We start from the raw sequence: 12,000 nt of genomic DNA, 5'->3' as shown, positions 1-12,000 counted from the left end.
GCGTGGTGCTAATAACGCCAAGGTCGCCGGTTCGATCCCCGTACGGGCCATTGCCCTTTTATTCCAACCGCGGTGGATTCCTATGGCCGTCGGCGCTTGGCCTAGTTTTCTTTAACCTACTCAACGGATAGCAAAGATGCCTATTTCGCTAGTGGCGCAGCTTAATTATGTCCCAGCTTAATTATGTCCCACAACACCTCAAGGCTCCAAGATCCAGAACCATATCTGCTAAAGATTGTGGGAAAACAAAAAGTTAGCTGACGCCACAAGCCCTGGAGCCTCTCTGCACGCTTATGTTAGAACCCGAGGTAAGACATGTATTCTTCGGGAAAGAAAAACAACCCATAACGCCTTGCAAAGCACCTTCTGACCCTTGCAGGTTTTACATGCTTGATTCTTATTAATTTGAGGCTTTGCAACCCTCCACCCAATGCTATGAGCCCAGGAGTGGAGCTTCTTCCAGGCCTACGGCACATGCTCTTTGGGTTTGGCTGTTCACCCAGCCTTCTGAGGGTGATCGGGAGCCTGCGTGGGTGGGAGCCGGAATGGAATGATGGGACAACGCGGAGGGGCCAGAGGAGCCTGGCTTGGGTGGGTGACGATGAAAACCAACATGACCCCGACGTGATTTGAACACGCAACCTTCTGATCTGGAGTCAGACGCGCTACCGTTGCGCCACGAGGTCAGCTGTGGTGGCTCTGGAAAGCTTTAGGCTACTCCGGCGTCAATTCTTCAGCGGTTGCCCACAGATTGACCTGGTTGCCCTGATAGCCCTGTGCCAGCTTTGGCCGGCTCTCCCTATGCAAGTTTCGGCCGGTTAGCTCAGTTGGTTAGAGCGTGGTGCTAATAACGCCAAGGTCGCGGGTTCGATCCCCGTACGGGCCATTGCCCTTTTATTCCAACCGCGGTGGATTCCTATGGCCGTCGGCGCTTGGCCTAGTTTTCTTTAACCTACTCAACGGATAGCAAAGATGCCTATTTCGCTAGTGGCGCAGCTTAATTATGTCCCAGCTTAATTATGTCCCACAACACCTCAAGGCTCCAAGATCCAGAACCATATCTGCTAAAGATTGTGGGAAAACAAAAAGTTAGCTGACGCCACAAGCCCTGGAGCCTCTCTGCACGCTTATGTTAGAACCCGAGGTAAGACATGTATTCTTCGGGAAAGAAAAACAACCCATAACGCCTTGCAAAGCACCTTCTGACCCTTGCAGGTTTTACATGCTTGATTCTTATTAATTTGAGGCTTTGCAACCCTCCACCCAATGCTATGAGCCCAGGAGTGGAGCTTCTTCCAGGCCTACGGCACATGCTCTTTAGGTTTGGCTGTTCACCCAGCCTTCTGAGGGTGATCGGGAGCCTGCGTGGGTGGGAGCCGGAATGGAATGATGGGACAACGCGGAGGGGCCAGAGGAGCCTGGCTTGGGTGGGTGACGATGAAAACCAACATGACCCCGACGTGATTTGAACACGCAACCTTCTGATCTGGAGTCAGACGCGCTACCGTTGCGCCACGAGGTCAGCTGTGGTGGATCTGGAAAGCTTTAGGCTACTCCGGTGTCAATTCTTCAGCGGTTGCCCACAGATTGACCTGGTTGCCCTGATAGCCCTGTGCCAGCTTTGGCCGGCTCTCCCTATGCAAGTTTCGGCCGGTTAGCTCAGTTGGTTAGAGCGTGGTGCTAATAACGCCAAGGTCGCCGGTTCGATCCCCGTACGGGCCATTGCCCTTTTATTCCAACCGCGGTGGATTCCTATGGCCGTCGGCGCTTGGCCTAGTTTTCTTTAACCTACTCAACGGATAGCAAAGATGCCTATTTCGCTAGTGGCGCAGCTTAATTATGTCCCAGCTTAATTATGTCCCACAACACCTCAAGGCTCCAAGATCCAGAACCATATCTGCTAAAGATTGTGGGAAAACAAAAAGTTAGCTGACGCCACAAGCCCTGGAGCCTCTCTGCACGCTTATGTTAGAACCCGAGGTAAGACATGTATTCTTCGGGAAAGAAAAACAACCCATAACGCCTTGCAAAGCACCTTCTGACCCTTGCAGGTTTTACATGCTTGATTCTTATTAATTTGAGGCTTTGCAACCCTCCACCCAATGCTATGAGCCCAGGAGTGGAGCTTCTTCCAGGCCTACGGCACATGCTCTTTGGGTTTGGCTGTTCACCCAGCCTTCTGAGGGTGATCGGGAGCCTGCGTGGGTGGGAGCCGGAATGGAATGATGGGACAACGCGGAGGGGCCAGAGGAGCCTGGCTTGGGTGGGTGACGATGAAAACCAACATGACCCCGACGTGATTTGAACACGCAACCTTCTGATCTGGAGTCAGACGCGCTACCGTTGCGCCACGAGGTCAGCTGTGGTGCCTCTGGAAAGCTTTAGGCTACTCCGGCGTCAATTCTTCAGCGGTTGCCCACAGATTGACCTGGTTGCCCTGATAGCCCTGTGCCAGCTTTGGCCGGCTCTCCCTACGCAAGTTTCGGCCGGTTAGCTCAGTTGGTTAGAGTGTGGTGCTAATAACGCCAAGGTCGCGGGTTCGATCCCCGTACGGGCCATTGCCCTTTTATTCCAACCGCGGTGGATTCCTATGGCCGTCGGCGCTTGGCCTAGTTTTCTTTAACCTACTCAACGGATAGCAAAGATGCCTATTTCGCTAGTGGCGCAGCTTAATTATGTCCCAGCTTAATTATGTCCCACAACACCTCAAGGCTCCAAGATCCAGAACCATATCTGCTAAAGATTGTGGGAAAACAAAAAGTTAGCTGACGCCACAAGCCCTGGAGCCTCTCTGCACGCTTATGTTAGAACCCGAGGTAAGACATGTATTCTTCGGGAAAGAAAAACAACCCATAACGCCTTGCAAAGCACCTTCTGACCCTTGCAGGTTTTACATGCTTGATTCTTATTAATTTGAGGCTTTGCAACCCTCCACCCAATGCTATGAGCCCAGGAGTGGAGCTTCTTCCAGGCCTACGGCACATGCTCTTTAGGTTTGGCTGTTCACCCAGCCTTCTGAGGGTGATCGGGAGCCTGCGTGGGTGGGAGCCGGAATGGAATGATGGGACAACGCGGAGGGGCCAGAGGAGCCTGGCTTGGGTGGGTGACGATGAAAACCAACATGACCCCGACGTGATTTGAACACGCAACCTTCTGATCTGGAGTCAGACGCGCTACCGTTGCGCCACGAGGTCAGCTGTGGTGGCTCTGGAAAGCTTTAGGCTACTCCGGCGTCAATTCTTCAGCGGTTGCCCACAGATTGACCTGGTTGCCCTGATAGCCCTGTGCCAGCTTTGGCCGGCTCTCCCTATGCAAGTTTCGGCCGGTTAGCTCAGTTGGTTAGAGCGTGGTGCTAATAACGCCAAGGTCGCGGGTTCGATCCCCGTACGGGCCATTGCCCTTTTATTCCAACCGCGGTGGATTCCTATGGCCGTCGGCGCTTGGCCTAGTTTTCTTTAACCTACTCAACGGATAGCAAAGATGCCTATTTCGCTAGTGGCGCAGCTTAATTATGTCCCAGCTTAATTATGTCCCACAACACCTCAAGGCTCCAAGATCCAGAACCATATCTGCTAAAGATTGTGGGAAAACAAAAAGTTAGCTGACGCCACAAGCCCTGGAGCCTCTCTGCACGCTTATGTTAGAACCCGAGGTAAGACATGTATTCTTCGGGAAAGAAAAACAACCCATAACGCCTTGCAAAGCACCTTCTGACCCTTGCAGGTTTTACATGCTTGATTCTTATTAATTTGAGGCTTTGCAACCCTCCACCCAATGCTATGAGCCCAGGAGTGGAGCTTCTTCCAGGCCTACGGCACATGCTCTTTAGGTTTGGCTGTTCACCCAGCCTTCTGAGGGTGATCGGGAGCCTGCGTGGGTGGGAGCCGGAATGGAATGATGGGACAACGCGGAGGGGCCAGAGGAGCCTGGCTTGGGTGGGTGACGATGAAAACCAACATGACCCCGACGTGATTTGAACGCGCTACCGTTGCGCCACGAGGTCAGCTGTGGTGGCTCTGGAAAGCTTTAGGCTACTCCGGCGTCAATTCTTCAGCGGTTGCCCACAGATTGACCTGGTTGCCCTGATAGCCCTGTGCCAGCTTTGGCCGGCTCTCCCTATGCAAGTTTCGGCCGGTTAGCTCAGTTGGTTAGAGCGTGGTGCTAATAACGCCAAGGTTGCGGGTTCGATCCCCGTACGGGCCATTGCCCTTTTATTCCAACCGCGGTGGATTCCTATGGCCGTCGGCGCTTGGCCTAGTTTTCTTTAACCTACTCAACGGATAGCAAAGATGCCTATTTCGCTAGTGGCGCAGCTTAATTATGTCCCAGCTTAATTATGTCCCACAACACCTCAAGGCTCCAAGATCCAGAACCATATCTGCTAAAGATTGTGGGAAAACAAAAAGTTAGCTGACGCCACAAGCCCTGGAGCCTCTCTGCACGCTTATGTTAGAACCCGAGGTAAGACATGTATTCTTCGGGAAAGAAAAACAACCCATAACGCCTTGCAAAGCACCTTCTGACCCTTGCAGGTTTTACATGCTTGATTCTTATTAATTTGAGGCTTTGCAACCCTCCACCCAATGCTATGAGCCCAGGAGTGGAGCTTCTTCCAGGCCTACGGCACATGCTCTTTAGGTTTGGCTGTTCACCCAGCCTTCTGAGGGTGATCGGGAGCCTGCGTGGGTGGGAGCCGGAATGGAATGATGGGACAACGCAGAGGGGCCAGAGGAGCCTGGCTTGGGTGGGTGACGATGAAAACCAACATGACCCCGACGTGATTTGAACACGCAACCTTCTGATCTGGAGTCAGACGCGCTACCGTTGCGCCACGAGGTCAGCTGTGGTGGCTCTGGAAAGCTTTAGGCTACTCCGGCGTCAATTCTTCAGCGGTTGCCCACAGATTGACCTGGTTGCCCACAGATTGACCTGGTTGCCCTGATAGCCCTGTGCCAGCTTTGGCCGGCTCTCCCTATGCAAGTTTCGGCCGGTTAGCTCAGTTGGTTAGAGCGTGGTGCTAATAACGCCAAGGTCGCGGGTTCGATCCCCGTACGGGCCATTGCCCTTTTATTCCAACCGCGGTGGATTCCTATGGCCGTCGGCGCTTGGCCTAGTTTTCTTTAACCTACTCAACGGATAGCAAAGATGCCTATTTCGCTAGTGGCGCAGCTTAATTATGTCCCAGCTTAATTATGTCCCACAACACCTCAAGGCTCCAAGATCCAGAACCATATCTGCTAAAGATTGTGGGAAAACAAAAAGTTAGCTGACGCCACAAGCCCTGGAGCCTCTCTGCACGCTTATGTTAGAACCCGAGGTAAGACATGTATTCTTCGGGAAAGAAAAACAACCCATAACGCCTTGCAAAGCACCTTCTGACCCTTGCAGGTTTTACATGCTTGATTCTTATTAATTTGAGGCTTTGCAACCCTCCACCCAATGCTATGAGCCCAGGAGTGGAGCTTCTTCCAGGCCTACGGCACATGCTCTTTAGGTTTGGCTGTTCACCCAGCCTTCTGAGGGTGATCGGGAGCCTGCGTGGGTGGGAGCCGGAATGGAATGATGGGACAACGCGGAGGGGCCAGAGGAGCCTGGCTTGGGTGGGTGACGATGAAAACCAACATGACCCCGACGTGAGTTGAACACGCAACCTTCTGATCTGGAGTCAGACGCGCTACCGTTGCGCCACGAGGTCAGCTGTGGTGGCTCTGGAAAGCTTTAGGCTACTCCGGCGTCAATTCTTCAGCGGTTGCCCACAGATTGACCTGGTTGCCCTGATAGCCCTGTGCCAGCTTTGGCCGGCTCTGCCTATGCAAGTTTCGGCCGGTTAGCTCAGTTGGTTAGAGCGTGGTGCTAATAACGCCAAGGTTGCGGGTTCGATCCCCGTACGGGCCATTGCCCTTTTATTCCAACCGCGGTGGATTCCTATGGCCGTCGGCGCTTGGCCTAGTTTTCTTTAACCTACTCAACGGATAGCAAAGATGCCTATTTCGCTAGTGGCGCAGCTTAATTATGTCCCAGCTTAATTATGTCCCACAACACCTCAAGGCTCCAAGATCCAGAACCATATCTGCTAAAGATTGTGGGAAAACAAAAAGTTAGCTGACGCCACAAGCCCTGGAGCCTCTCTGCACGCTTATGTTAGAACCCGAGGTAAGACATGTATTCTTCGGGAAAGAAAAACAACCCATAACGCCTTGCAAAGCACCTTCTGACCCTTGCAGGTTTTACATGCTTGATTCTTATTAATTTGAGGCTTTGCAACCCTCCACCCAATGCTATGAGCCCAGGAGTGGAGCTTCTTCCAGGCCTACGGCACATGCTCTTTAGGTTTGGCTGTTCACCCAGCCTTCTGAGGGTGATCGGGAGCCTGCGTGGGTGGGAGCCGGAATGGAATGATGGGACAACGCGGAGGGGCCAGAGGAGCCTGGCTTGGGTGGGTGACGATGAAAACCAACATGACCCCGACGTGATTTGAACACGCAACCTTCTGATCTGGAGTCAGACGCGCTACCGTTGCGCCACGAGGTCAGCTGTGGTGGCTCTGGAAAGCTTTAGGCTACTCCGGCGTCAATTCTTCAGCGGTTGCCCACAGATTGACCTGGTTGCCCTGATAGCCCTGTGCCAGCTTTGGCCGGCTCTCCCTATGCAAGTTTCGGCCGGTTAGCTCAGTTGGTTAGAGCGTGGTGCTAATAACGCCAAGGTCGCGGGTTCGATCCCCGTACGGGCCATTGCCCTTTTATTCCAACCGCGGTGGATTCCTATGGCCGTCGGCGCTTGGCCTAGTTTTCTTTAACCTACTCAACGGATAGCAAAGATGCCTATTTCGCTAGTGGCGCAGCTTAATTATGTCCCAGCTTAATTATGTCCCACAACACCTCAAGGCTCCAAGATCCAGAACCATATCTGCTAAAGATTGTGGGAAAACAAAAAGTTAGCTGACGCCACAAGCCCTGGAGCCTCTCTGCACGCTTATGTTAGAACCCGAGGTAAGACATGTATTCTTCGGGAAAGAAAAACAACCCATAACGCCTTGCAAAGCACCTTCTGACCCTTGCAGGTTTTACATGCTTGATTCTTATTAATTTGAGGCTTTGCAACCCTCCACCCAATGCTATGAGCCCAGGAGTGGAGCTTCTTCCAGGCCTACGGCACATGCTCTTTAGGTTTGGCTGTTCACCCAGCCTTCTGAGGGTGATCGGGAGCCTGCGTGGGTGGGAGCCGGAATGGAATGATGGGACAACGCGGAGGGGCCAGAGGAGCCTGGCTTGGGTGGGTGACGATGAAAACCAACATGACCCCGACGTGATTTGAACACGCAACCTTCTGATCTGGAGTCAGACGCGCTACCGTTGCGCCACGAGGTCAGCTGTGGTGGCTCTGGAAAGCTTTAGGCTACTCCGGCGTCAATTCTTCAGCGGTTGCCCACAGATTGACCTGGTTGCCCTGATAGCCCTGTGCCAGCTTTGGCCGGCTCTCCCTATGCAAGTTTCGGCCGGTTAGCTCAGTTGGTTAGAGCGTGGTGCTAATAACGCCAAGGTCGCGGGTTCGATCCCCGTACGGGCCATTGCCCTTTTATTCCAACCGCGGTGGATTCCTATGGCCGTCGGCGCTTGGCCTAGTTTTCTTTAACCTACTCAACGGATAGCAAAGATGCCTATTTCGCTAGTGGCGCAGCTTAATTATGTCCCAGCTTAATTATGTCCCACAACACCTCAAGGCTCCAAGATCCAGAACCATATCTGCTAAAGATTGTGGGAAAACAAAAAGTTAGCTGACGCCACAAGCCCTGGAGCCTCTCTGCACGCTTATGTTAGAACCCGAGGTAAGACATGTATTCTTCGGGAAAGAAAAACAACCCATAACGCCTTGCAAAGCACCTTCTGACCCTTGCAGGTTTTACATGCTTGATTCTTATTAATTTGAGGCTTTGCAACCCTCCACCCAATGCTATGAGCCCAGGAGTGGAGCTTCTTCCAGGCCTACGGCACATGCTCTTTAGGTTTGGCTGTTCACCCAGCCTTCTGAGGGTGATCGGGAGCCTGCGTGGGTGGGAGCCGGAATGGAATGATGGGACAACGCGGAGGGGCCAGAGGAGCCTGGCTTGGGTGGGTGACGATGAAAACCAACATGACCCCGACGTGATTTGAACACGCAACCTTCTGATCTGGAGTCAGACGCGCTACCGTTGCGCCACGAGGTCAGCTGTGGTGGCTCTGGAAAGCTTTAGGCTACTCCGGCGTCAATTCTTCAGCGGTTGCCCACAGATTGACCTGGTTGCCCTGATAGCCCTGTGCCAGCTTTGGCCGGCTCTCCCTATGCAAGTTTCGGCCGGTTAGCTCAGTTGGTTAGAGCGTGGTGCTAATAACGCCAAGGTCGCGGGTTCGATCCCCGTACGGGCCATTGCCCTTTTATTCCAACCGCGGTGGATTCCTATGGCCGTCGGCGCTTGGCCTAGTTTTCTTTAACCTACTCAACGGATAGCAAAGATGCCTATTTCGCTAGTGGCGCAGCTTAATTATGTCCCAGCTTAATTATGTCCCACAACACCTCAAGGCTCCAAGATCCAGAACCATATCTGCTAAAGATTGTGGGAAAACAAAAAGTTAGCTGACGCCACAAGCCCTGGAGCCTCTCTGCACGCTTATGTTAGAACCCGAGGTAAGACATGTATTCTTCGGGAAAGAAAAACAACCCATAACGCCTTGCAAAGCACCTTCTGACCCTTGCAGGTTTTACATGCTTGATTCTTATTAATTTGAGGCTTTGCAACCCTCCACCCAATGCTATGAGCCCAGGAGTGGAGCTTCTTCCAGGCCTACGGCACATGCTCTTTAGGTTTGGCTGTTCACCCAGCCTTCTGAGGGTGATCGGGAGCCTGCGTGGGTGGGAGCCGGAATGGAATGATGGGACAACGCGGAGGGGCCAGAGGAGCCTGGCTTGGGTGGGTGACGATGAAAACCAACATGACCCCGACGTGATTTGAACACGCAACCTTCTGATCTGGAGTCAGACGCGCTACCGTTGCGCCACGAGGTCAGCTGTGGTGGCTCTGGAAAGCTTTAGGCTACTCCGGCGTCAATTCTTCAGCGGTTGCCCACAGATTGACCTGGTTGCCCTGATAGCCCTGTGCCAGCTTTGGCCGGCTCTCCCTATGCAAGTTTCGGCCGGTTAGCTCAGTTGGTTAGAGCGTGGTGCTAATAACGCCAAGGTCGCGGGTTCGATCCCCGTACGGGCCATTGCCCTTTTATTCCAACCGCGGTGGATTCCTATGGCCGTCGGCGCTTGGCCTAGTTTTCTTTAACCTACTCAACGGATAGCAAAGATGCCTATTTCGCTAGTGGCGCAGCTTAATTATGTCCCAGCTTAATTATGTCCCACAACACCTCAAGGCTCCAAGATCCAGAACCATATCTGCTAAAGATTGTGGGAAAACAAAAAGTTAGCTGACGCCACAAGCCCTGGAGCCTCTCTGCACGCTTATGTTAGAACCCGAGGTAAGACATGTATTCTTCGGGAAAGAAAAACAACCCATAACGCCTTGCAAAGCACCTTCTGACCCTTGCAGGTTTTACATGCTTGATTCTTATTAATTTGAGGCTTTGCAACCCTCCACCCAATGCTATGAGCCCAGGAGTGGAGCTTCTTCCAGGCCTACGGCACATGCTCTTTAGGTTTGGCTGTTCACCCAGCCTTCTGAGGGTGATCGGGAGCCTGCGTGGGTGGGAGCCGGAATGGAATGATGGGACAACGCGGAGGGGCCAGAGGAGCCTGGCTTGGGTGGGTGACGATGAAAACCAACATGACCCCGACGTGATTTGAACACGCAACCTTCTGATCTGGAGTCAGACGCGCTACCGTTGCGCCACGAGGTCAGCTGTGGTGGCTCTGGAAAGCTTTAGGCTACTCCGGCGTCAATTCTTCAGCGGTTGCCCACAGATTGACCTGGTTGCCCTGATAGCCCTGTGCCAGCTTTGGCCGGCTCTCCCTATGCAAGTTTCGGCCGGTTAGCTCAGTTGGTTAGAGCGTGGTGCTAATAACGCCAAGGTCGCCGGTTCGATCCCCGTACGGGCCATTGCCCTTTTATTCCAACCGCGGTGGATTCCTATGGCCGTCGGCGCTTGGCCTAGTTTTCTTTAACCTACTCAACGGATAGCAAAGATGCCTATTTCGCTAGTGGCGCAGCTTAATTATGTCCCAGCTTAATTATGTCCCACAACACCTCAAGGCTCCAAGATCCAGAACCATATCTGCTAAAGATTGTGGGAAAACAAAAAGTTAGCTGACGCCACAAGCCCTGGAGCCTCTCTGCACGCTTATGTTAGAACCCGAGGTAAGACATGTATTCTTCGGGAAAGAAAAACAACCCATAACGCCTTGCAAAGCACCTTCTGACCCTTGCAGGTTTTACATGCTTGATTCTTATTAATTTGAGGCTTTGCAACCCTCCACCCAATGCTATGAGCCCAGGAGTGGAGCTTCTTCCAGGCCTACGGCACATGCTCTTTAGGTTTGGCTGTTCACCCAGCCTTCTGAGGGTGATCGGGAGCCTGCGTGGGTGGGAGCCGGAATGGAATGATGGGACAACGCGGAGGGGCCAGAGGAGCCTGGCTTGGGTGGGTGACGATGAAAACCAACATGACCCCGACGTGATTTGAACGCGCTACCGTTGCGCCACGAGGTCAGCTGTGGTGGCTCTGGAAAGCTTTAGGCTACTCCGGCGTCAATTCTTCAGCGGTTGCCCACAGATTGACCTGGTTGCCCTGATAGCCCTGTGCCAGCTTTGGCCGGCTCTCCCTATGCAAGTTTCGGCCGGTTAGCTCAGTTGGTTAGAGCGTGGTGCTAATAACGCCAAGGTCGCGGGTTCGATCCCCGTACGGGCCATTGCCCTTTTATTCCAACCGCGGTGGATTCCTATGGCCGTCGGCGCTTGGCCTAGTTTTCTTTAACCTACTCAACGGATAGCAAAGATGCCTATTTCGCTAGTGGCGCAGCTTAATTATGTCCCAGCTTAATTATGTCCCACAACACCTCAAGGCTCCAAGATCCAGAACCATATCTGCTAAAGATTGTGGGAAAACAAAAAGTTAGCTGACGCCACAAGCCCTGGAGCCTCTCTGCACGCTTATGTTAGAACCCGAGGTAAGACATGTATTCTTCGGGAAAGAAAAACAACCCATAACGCCTTGCAAAGCACCTTCTGACCCTTGCAGGTTTTACATGCTTGATTCTTATTAATTTGAGGCTTTGCAACCCTCCACCCAATGCTATGAGCCCAGGAGTGGAGCTTCTTCCAGGCCTACGGCACATGCTCTTTAGGTTTGGCTGTTCACCCAGCCTTCTGAGGGTGATCGGGAGCCTGCGTGGGTGGGAGCCGGAATGGAATGATGGGACAACGCGGAGGGGCCAGAGGAGCCTGGCTTGGGTGGGTGACGATGAAAACCAACATGACCCCGACGTGATTTGAACACGCAACCTTCTGATCTGGAGTCAGACGCGCTACCGTTGCGCCACGAGGTCAGCTGTGGTGGCTCTGGAAAGCTTTAGGCTACTCCGGCGTCAATTCTTCAGCGGTTGCCCACAGATTGACCTGGTTGCCCTGATAGCCCTGTGCCAGCTTTGGCCAGCTTTGGCCGGCTCTGCCTATGCAAGTTTCGGCCGGTTAGCTCAGTTGGTTAGAGCGTGGTGCTAATAACGCCAAGGTCGCGGGTTCGATCCCCGTACGGGCCATTGCCCTTTTATTCCAACCGCGGTGGATTCCTATGGCCGTCGGCGCTTGGCCTAGTTTTCTTTAACCTACTCAACGGATAGCAAAGATGCCTATTTCGCTAGTGGCGCAGCTTAATTATGTCCCAGCTTAATTATGTCCCACAACACCTCAAGGCTCCAAGATCCAGAACCATATCTGCTAAAGATTGTGGGAAAACAAAAAGTTAGCTGACGCCACAAGCCCTGGAGCCTCTCTGCACGCTTATGTTAGAACCCGAGGTAAGACATGTA

The 12,000-nt window shown here is 52.9% G+C and overlaps 21 non-coding genes across 21 annotated transcripts; 9 read left to right on the top strand and 12 right to left on the bottom strand.

Moving 5' to 3' along the window:
* Positions 1 to 614: 614 nt before the first annotated feature.
* Positions 615 to 686, bottom strand: TRNAW-CCA (transfer RNA tryptophan (anticodon CCA)). The gene has a single exon. It is a non-coding gene; the product is annotated as a tRNA-Trp (tRNA).
* A 126-nt stretch (positions 687 to 812) lies between these two features.
* TRNAI-AAU (transfer RNA isoleucine (anticodon AAU)) lies at positions 813 to 886 on the top strand. Its single transcript has one exon. It is a non-coding gene; the product is annotated as a tRNA-Ile (tRNA).
* A 564-nt stretch (positions 887 to 1,450) lies between these two features.
* On the bottom strand, positions 1,451 to 1,522 carry TRNAW-CCA (transfer RNA tryptophan (anticodon CCA)). The gene has a single exon. It is a non-coding gene; the product is annotated as a tRNA-Trp (tRNA).
* Positions 1,523 to 2,286: 764 nt separating this feature from the next.
* Positions 2,287 to 2,358, bottom strand: TRNAW-CCA (transfer RNA tryptophan (anticodon CCA)). The gene has a single exon. It is a non-coding gene; the product is annotated as a tRNA-Trp (tRNA).
* A 764-nt stretch (positions 2,359 to 3,122) lies between these two features.
* On the bottom strand, positions 3,123 to 3,194 carry TRNAW-CCA (transfer RNA tryptophan (anticodon CCA)). The gene has a single exon. It is a non-coding gene; the product is annotated as a tRNA-Trp (tRNA).
* A 126-nt stretch (positions 3,195 to 3,320) lies between these two features.
* On the top strand, positions 3,321 to 3,394 carry TRNAI-AAU (transfer RNA isoleucine (anticodon AAU)). The gene has a single exon. It is a non-coding gene; the product is annotated as a tRNA-Ile (tRNA).
* A 1,373-nt stretch (positions 3,395 to 4,767) lies between these two features.
* On the bottom strand, positions 4,768 to 4,839 carry TRNAW-CCA (transfer RNA tryptophan (anticodon CCA)). Its single transcript has one exon. It is a non-coding gene; the product is annotated as a tRNA-Trp (tRNA).
* A 146-nt stretch (positions 4,840 to 4,985) lies between these two features.
* On the top strand, positions 4,986 to 5,059 carry TRNAI-AAU (transfer RNA isoleucine (anticodon AAU)). Its single transcript has one exon. It is a non-coding gene; the product is annotated as a tRNA-Ile (tRNA).
* A 564-nt stretch (positions 5,060 to 5,623) lies between these two features.
* Positions 5,624 to 5,695, bottom strand: TRNAW-CCA (transfer RNA tryptophan (anticodon CCA)). Its single transcript has one exon. It is a non-coding gene; the product is annotated as a tRNA-Trp (tRNA).
* A 764-nt stretch (positions 5,696 to 6,459) lies between these two features.
* TRNAW-CCA (transfer RNA tryptophan (anticodon CCA)) lies at positions 6,460 to 6,531 on the bottom strand. The gene has a single exon. It is a non-coding gene; the product is annotated as a tRNA-Trp (tRNA).
* Positions 6,532 to 6,657: 126 nt separating this feature from the next.
* On the top strand, positions 6,658 to 6,731 carry TRNAI-AAU (transfer RNA isoleucine (anticodon AAU)). The gene has a single exon. It is a non-coding gene; the product is annotated as a tRNA-Ile (tRNA).
* A 564-nt stretch (positions 6,732 to 7,295) lies between these two features.
* TRNAW-CCA (transfer RNA tryptophan (anticodon CCA)) lies at positions 7,296 to 7,367 on the bottom strand. Its single transcript has one exon. It is a non-coding gene; the product is annotated as a tRNA-Trp (tRNA).
* A 126-nt stretch (positions 7,368 to 7,493) lies between these two features.
* On the top strand, positions 7,494 to 7,567 carry TRNAI-AAU (transfer RNA isoleucine (anticodon AAU)). The gene has a single exon. It is a non-coding gene; the product is annotated as a tRNA-Ile (tRNA).
* A 564-nt stretch (positions 7,568 to 8,131) lies between these two features.
* TRNAW-CCA (transfer RNA tryptophan (anticodon CCA)) lies at positions 8,132 to 8,203 on the bottom strand. Its single transcript has one exon. It is a non-coding gene; the product is annotated as a tRNA-Trp (tRNA).
* Positions 8,204 to 8,329: 126 nt separating this feature from the next.
* On the top strand, positions 8,330 to 8,403 carry TRNAI-AAU (transfer RNA isoleucine (anticodon AAU)). Its single transcript has one exon. It is a non-coding gene; the product is annotated as a tRNA-Ile (tRNA).
* A 564-nt stretch (positions 8,404 to 8,967) lies between these two features.
* TRNAW-CCA (transfer RNA tryptophan (anticodon CCA)) lies at positions 8,968 to 9,039 on the bottom strand. The gene has a single exon. It is a non-coding gene; the product is annotated as a tRNA-Trp (tRNA).
* A 126-nt stretch (positions 9,040 to 9,165) lies between these two features.
* TRNAI-AAU (transfer RNA isoleucine (anticodon AAU)) lies at positions 9,166 to 9,239 on the top strand. The gene has a single exon. It is a non-coding gene; the product is annotated as a tRNA-Ile (tRNA).
* Positions 9,240 to 9,803: 564 nt separating this feature from the next.
* Positions 9,804 to 9,875, bottom strand: TRNAW-CCA (transfer RNA tryptophan (anticodon CCA)). The gene has a single exon. It is a non-coding gene; the product is annotated as a tRNA-Trp (tRNA).
* Positions 9,876 to 10,810: 935 nt separating this feature from the next.
* On the top strand, positions 10,811 to 10,884 carry TRNAI-AAU (transfer RNA isoleucine (anticodon AAU)). Its single transcript has one exon. It is a non-coding gene; the product is annotated as a tRNA-Ile (tRNA).
* A 564-nt stretch (positions 10,885 to 11,448) lies between these two features.
* On the bottom strand, positions 11,449 to 11,520 carry TRNAW-CCA (transfer RNA tryptophan (anticodon CCA)). The gene has a single exon. It is a non-coding gene; the product is annotated as a tRNA-Trp (tRNA).
* A 136-nt stretch (positions 11,521 to 11,656) lies between these two features.
* On the top strand, positions 11,657 to 11,730 carry TRNAI-AAU (transfer RNA isoleucine (anticodon AAU)). The gene has a single exon. It is a non-coding gene; the product is annotated as a tRNA-Ile (tRNA).
* Positions 11,731 to 12,000: the final 270 nt, after the last annotated feature.

Source organism: Lithobates pipiens, unplaced genomic scaffold (assembly GCF_037356315.1).
Source record: "Lithobates pipiens isolate NorthernLeopardFrog02 unplaced genomic scaffold, aLitPip1_a1.2 Scaffold_8, whole genome shotgun sequence".
NCBI classification, from domain to species: Eukaryota; Metazoa; Chordata; class Amphibia; order Anura; family Ranidae; genus Lithobates; species Lithobates pipiens.
Note: the sequence above shows the minus strand (reverse complement) of the source record. Positions and strands in the feature narration are given on the sequence as shown.